Here is a 6,000-nt window from a genome sequence, read left to right as displayed (position 1 = left end):
TGACCTTGACCTTTTTTTTTTTTTTTTTTAAAGATGCTACGCTAGGGGCGCCCGGGTGGCTCAGCCGGTTGAGCTTCCGACTGAGGCTCAGATCATGATCTCACGGTTCGTGAGTTCGAGCCCCGCGTCGGGCTCTGTGCTGACAGCTCAGAGCCTGGAGCCTGCTTGGGATTCTGTGTCTCCCTCTCTCTCTACTCCTCCCCCGCTCATGCTCTGTCTCTCTCTCTCCTTCAAAAATAAAAACATTAAAACACATTTTTTTTAAAAGATGCTACTGTATAACCAAAGAAAAAGTTTCAAAGCAGGATTACAAAAACTGAGGTATATTTTCATGTTTACTTTGAATGCCTTTTGCACAGAAAATCCCACGTCCTGAATTTGTAGTCATGGGCTGTGTTAGATTGCAAAAAATGTTTATATCTAGTCTTCTACAGGAGTGGTCTGGTTTAATGAGGTATAATGAACAGCATCCTGGAATCCCATCAGTCATCCCGTGACTGAATGTATTGACTTATTTGGAGAGGAGATAAATGTCTAAGCATAAGAGCCCATATGAAAGCGAGACCAGTATGAAATAAAAACTCTGGAGTCCCCTGGCATCTGTTGCCTGCCTTCCCCCCACCCCCAGCTTGTTAACCCTACGGTGGTTTGAAGGAAGCCAGGCAAGGGAAAAAGCACGGGCAGAGGTATGGATGTGTGCCGACGTAGATATGTTCTGGGCAAAGACGCACCAGCCATATAGCAAGCTACGCACGGCTTTGGAACATGTTTTGCTTTCTTTCACGTTTGTGCCTTTTCATATGCACACCACTCCTTGAAAACAAAACAAAACAAAACAATGTTTGACATCATTCTCAACATCATCCCAGAGAAGAATAAAGCGATCTCTCTCTTGTTCCTGTTAGACCCGAAGGTTAACTGTAGCAATTATCATGCTGTATTGTAACAACTCCAATGTGCGTATGTAGGTCCCATCGAGGGCGTGGGCCCTTCGTATTCCCAGGAACTATCGGAGTTGCCGGCACATCATACTCTCAGCAGGTTAAGTGAATGTGTAAAAGATAGGCCGAGGCCAGATGGTGGAGTGTCTTCAAGGTCCAGTTGAAGCAGCTTCGATTTTAATTTGTACACGTATCACTCAGGATATGCTGGATTATGCGGCAGCAACATGCAAGTCCCAAATTTCCGTGATTTAACACAAAGTTTATTATTCCCTGCTCACATCCCGTGTCCGCTGAAGGCCGGCAGGAGGGCTCTGCTCCTTGTAATCGCTTGGACATCCTGGCTGATGGAAGCTTCATCTTGATGTATGTTTCTAATGATCACCAGAGCAGAGGGGCAAATCACATGCCGCTTCTTAAAGAGTCTGCCCTTTGTCATTTCCACGCATGTTGATCGACCAAAGCGATTCACGTGACCATAGCTGGTTTCAAAGAGGGTGGGAAAGAACGATCCTGTTCTGGAAAATCAAGAGCCAGACTCCTGCGGTCAAGGGTGCTAATGGCAACGTCAGCGGATAACGGGGAGTCATACAAGGTTCTTAAGAACAAAAACAGGCACTATATGGTTGTGCTAATAAAGTGTGAAGTAACACGTAGCTTACCTGAAATTGGGTGCCTGGGGAAAGTGAGCTGGGAGACACATTGGACCAGCAGCGGGCTAGGAGGTTAGGGTTCTCTGAGCAGTCCTTGCACTGAACTGTGCATTCACATTAAGCAAGATACTTATTCTGGCTTCGCTTCAGTACCTCCAAGGGGAAAAGAGATACAGCGATGGTAATGTATACAGCCTTCCTGTTAGTCTGAGGGTTAATGAAAGTTGGGGGATGAGGCGCTTAACTCCCTGTTTTCTATTCAGTTCTGGAGAGAGCTGCCTCTCAAACAAAACGAACATTTTTCTGAGTTCACAGTACATTTCCACAGTGACAACTTTTGCCAAGCTCACCAAAATTTGAGCTAAACCTGAATAATAAGTTGACTATTTATTTTATGAATTGGATGCACATCCTGCCGGGTTTTCCAAGTGGTTCTGACAGCAGAATCTCTCATCTATAGCTCCCTTGTTGTTCTGAAGATAATATATCGACTGAGCCTCTTTCGACGGCGTTCTTTCCATGCTTCTCACATGAGGAAGAATTACTGCTGTTTTCCCCAGGGGACCTAAAACGACTGCATTTTTACACGTGTTATTTACTGTATACATTCTGATATCAAAACGGTCAATTCATTTATAATCTTTTTTAACGGGCCTTAGAGAATAAAGAGTCTGTCCCCTTTGTGCGGGGAGGTTCTTATTTTCTTTTGTACGTAAGTTTTACTTTGCAACCCATTAATGGATCTTGTGTCCGTTAATAGTTAGGATTAATTATGCACAATTAGCATATGATAATGTATGACACGTTTCAAGTGAATACCAGACAGCATAATGATACTGAATATTATTGTTCAGCTATGCAAGTCCCCTCAAAATATGATGGATGGTGTGTTTATCTCTACTGAATCCATTTACCTGACCTAGAGTGATGTTGTTTTTTTTTTTCCAACGTTTATTTATTTTTGGGACAGAGAGAGACAGAGCATGAACGGGGGAGGGGCAGAGAGAGAGAGGGAGACACAGAATCGGAAACAGGCTCCAGGCTCCGAGCCATCAGCCCAGAGCCTGACGCGGGGCTCGAACTCACGGAGCGCGAGATCGTGACCTGGCTGAAGTCGGACGCTTAACCGACTGCGCCACCCAGGCGCCCCGAGTGATGCTTTAAAAATAAACACAGAGGCAAATAAACGCACAGAAGTTAAATACTGTTAAGCACTAAGGAGTGTTTCCAAGTACTGAGAGCTGAAGGTCAGCTGACTGGTTCTTTTGCTTTTAGCAAGAAGATTATTTTAGGCGCATCTTGTAGGATTTTAGAGCTCAGCTTTAAAATCCTTCAGAACTCAAAGGCTGTTTTATGTAAAGTGTTCTGACAAGCAAAAACGATTCCTTTTTAAACATAATTCACCTCTGCTCCGCAGGCTTATTGTGGAGAACAAAAACACCTACCTACGCGTCGTAACAAACAACTATTTTTGGCAAGCGCAGAACTGGAAAGCGCTCAGGTAGAAGGGGAAGCCTACTGCATTGTACTGTTGGTCCAAAGACACCACACGAAATCCAGCAAGAGAAATTAGGCTTGGGTAAATCCTCTCACCCGCTAGAATTATTAACAAGTGTTTATCTGTCTTTTGAAATGTTCTTTCATTAGAGCTTTTGAGTTTTCTATTCAAGTAAAATAAGACAAACGAATAGGCTATGATTGAACTTTGGCTTTCTAGTGACGAATTCACTATTTGAAGTCTATTAGCCTCCAACAACGAGACTTCCTTTCAAAAGAACCACAAAAGCCTACAGTATAGATAACCTTCTGTTACCCATTGTGAGCACAGAAAATGAGTCTATTCTGAGTTGTCATACGAACCAGTTTCTGTACCTGGACTTGGTCCAGCTATTAGCGTAACTGGGAAAGGCTCCTTCTGCTCCCTGCCCTTCTTTCCCTTTGTGTCCTCACATTAACTTTGAGGGACCTATCTTGAGAGCTCTCGGCTGGTTTCTATTTTAAGAACCTAGTTCAGCCATTATAATTAGTCCCCAGTTTGTCTGGAATCCTCTCAGGCATTCAAAAAATTCCGAAGATCTTAAACAAGTACTTCTCAGATTTTTCCACTAAAACATCCCTAATGGCAGAAGAAAGTGAATTTATCTTTGGGTGTCTGGGGCCCTGACCCCAAATGGGAAATGTCTTTGAAGTATTTCCGTTGCCCTAAAGTTCTATCTACGTGTTGTTTTCCTCTGTATAACACACCTGACTTATTTTTTTTAATCAAAAATCTTGATATTCTAAACTATCCGTCATTGAGTAGAATGAATGTTCCCAGAAGACACACCGTGCCTATGGCTTCGCACATCAGTCGGCAAAAGTCACGGAATAGTGTGATTCCATTAATACATTTGCATAAAACCCTTGCAAATCTTTGCATGGAGTTGGGTTTGGGGAGATTTCACTTTCCACAGGAATGCATGATCTATTTTTTTTTGTTGTTGCACCAAATGTGAATTAGTGCAAATCTAAAACAATTAATACAATGCTATTTTGACAATAAGAAACAGGCTTTGCATGGGTTGCACGTGGTCAACCTGACCAAATGGAAACAGACCCTGTTTATTCAGTTGTTTAGTTGGAGATTTGTATAGCCTTTACACTAGAAGAAAAGATAGATTCTACTGTCCTGCACAAATCAGGAATTCTCTCTGTAGTACTCCTGATGAATGGTTTTATGGACTCATTTTGAATAATTCTATCTGATGCCTTGATATAATTCGTGGTAGAATGCTCAGGACATATAGAGGACAATTAAAAGGTAAACAAAGATATCCCCTATTCCCACGATCCAGAGAACTAGAGATTTTTTCTCAACTTGAGCTGAATCTACCTAATCGTTCTTTTTTCTAGACATGCACTTCTTTTTTTTATTTTAAAAAAATTTTTTTAACGTTTATTTATTTTTGAGACAGAGAGAGACAGAGCATGAACGGGGGAGGGGCAGAGAGAGAGAGGGAGACACAGAATCGGAAGCAGACTCCAGGCTCCGAGCCATCAACCCAGAGCCCGACACGGGGCTCGAACTCACAGACCGCGAGATTGTGACCTGAGCTGAAGTCGGACGCTTAACCGACTGAGCCACCCAGGCGCCCCTAGACATGCACTTCTAAGAATCCCTCTGTTCCCTTGTTCTGAGACAGCCTCAACCAAGTGAAGGCAGGGTTGACATTTCTCCTTAGTCTTTGCTAGATTAAGCAGAACTGTTACCTTCAGATATTCCTCAAAGCATACAGTTTCCTTTGGAGGCTCAGAAGTTTGACAGTGCCCATCTTAAAACTTGCCCCAGAATGATTGCAACCTTCTAAATAAGGTTGTATCTTGGCAGAGAAAAGCGATCGTCTCTCTGTATTTTGGGAATCTAACTCAAAATGGGAAATTTCTTGTAATGCCACCATACCCTCCTAAATGGTGCACTCTCAGAAGCAGCGGCCGAAGAATTGTTGCCATGTTGCCCTTAAAGTTCTCCAAGCACAGATGTGATTCTCTTAATCATCCAGACCCTTGATAAACACTCTCTATACAAGGTCCTAGGATACCTTGAGAGACTGACAAGCTCAGTTCCTGCCTTCCCAGAATTTACTGTCAAGAAAGGGATTTAGACAAGTAAACAGACAATTATGAGGCAGTGTCTGTGAAACTGTCATGGGCCATAGGATCCGACAGGGGCTCACCTAACAGGTGCATGGGGGTTAGAGGCGGCTTCCTGGAGGAAGTGATACCTAAGTTCAGATTTGAAGGACCAGCGAAAATTAGCCAGGCCATGGGGGAGGGCACGGAAGTGCATGAGCGTAATCTCGGGGACAAAAGCAAGCCCAAGGATGGAAGCAAGTGCTGCATCCTGCCAGGGCGATCGAGGTGAGGTGGAAGGTTTGAGAAGATAACTGGGGCCACATCACAAAGGCCCTTGAAAAACTTGGTAATAAGTTTAGACTTTGTTCTAAAGGCCAGGAGAAGCCACTAAAAGCTTTGAAGCCTGGAACAGATGGGAAGTGGTCCGCTAGACTGGAAGCAAGGAGGCCAGCCTTAGGCATTGATTTATTTTGAGTTTTCTGAGCTTCATTCGATTTCTCATCTTTGAAATGAGGACAATAGCACGTATCTCAAGGACTGCTAGGAGGTTTAAGTGGAATATTAGGAAAGAAAGAAGCTAGATCAGCATCTGGTATATATTAGGAGCCCAGTAACACAGGCTGATCCCTCAGAAGTCTGTGCTGTCGTGCTTATACTGGCATCTGACATATTTTCAACACGCTGATCACTGAACTGATACTGAAATACTGAATGATTCTTTAAGTAAAGCAAGGCCCATATGGCCATTCAGTGAATGACCGTGCTTATCAGCAAAAGGGCGATCCATATTCTCG

General features: G+C 43.4%; 1 long non-coding RNA gene across 1 annotated transcript in view; it reads right to left on the bottom strand.

Annotated features, from left to right (window-relative positions):
* Positions 1-207: 207 nt before the first annotated feature.
* Positions 208-6,000, bottom strand: part of LOC124516009 (uncharacterized) — a 29,334-nt gene continuing 23,541 nt past the window's right edge. The window contains exons 3-4 of the long non-coding RNA XR_006962955.1: positions 1,604-1,747; positions 208-1,459 (exon numbers count right to left, since the gene is read on the bottom strand). This is a non-coding gene — a long non-coding RNA (uncharacterized LOC124516009). The remainder of the gene's footprint in view (positions 1,460-1,603; positions 1,748-6,000) is intronic.

The sequence above is a fragment of the Lynx rufus genome, unplaced genomic scaffold (assembly GCF_022079265.1).
Source record: "Lynx rufus isolate CCGP_SWC_20201006 ecotype Redwood Valley unplaced genomic scaffold, mLynRuf1.p SCAF_2, whole genome shotgun sequence".
NCBI classification, from domain to species: domain Eukaryota; kingdom Metazoa; phylum Chordata; class Mammalia; order Carnivora; family Felidae; genus Lynx; species Lynx rufus.
This window is presented reverse-complemented; position numbering and strand designations above follow the sequence as displayed.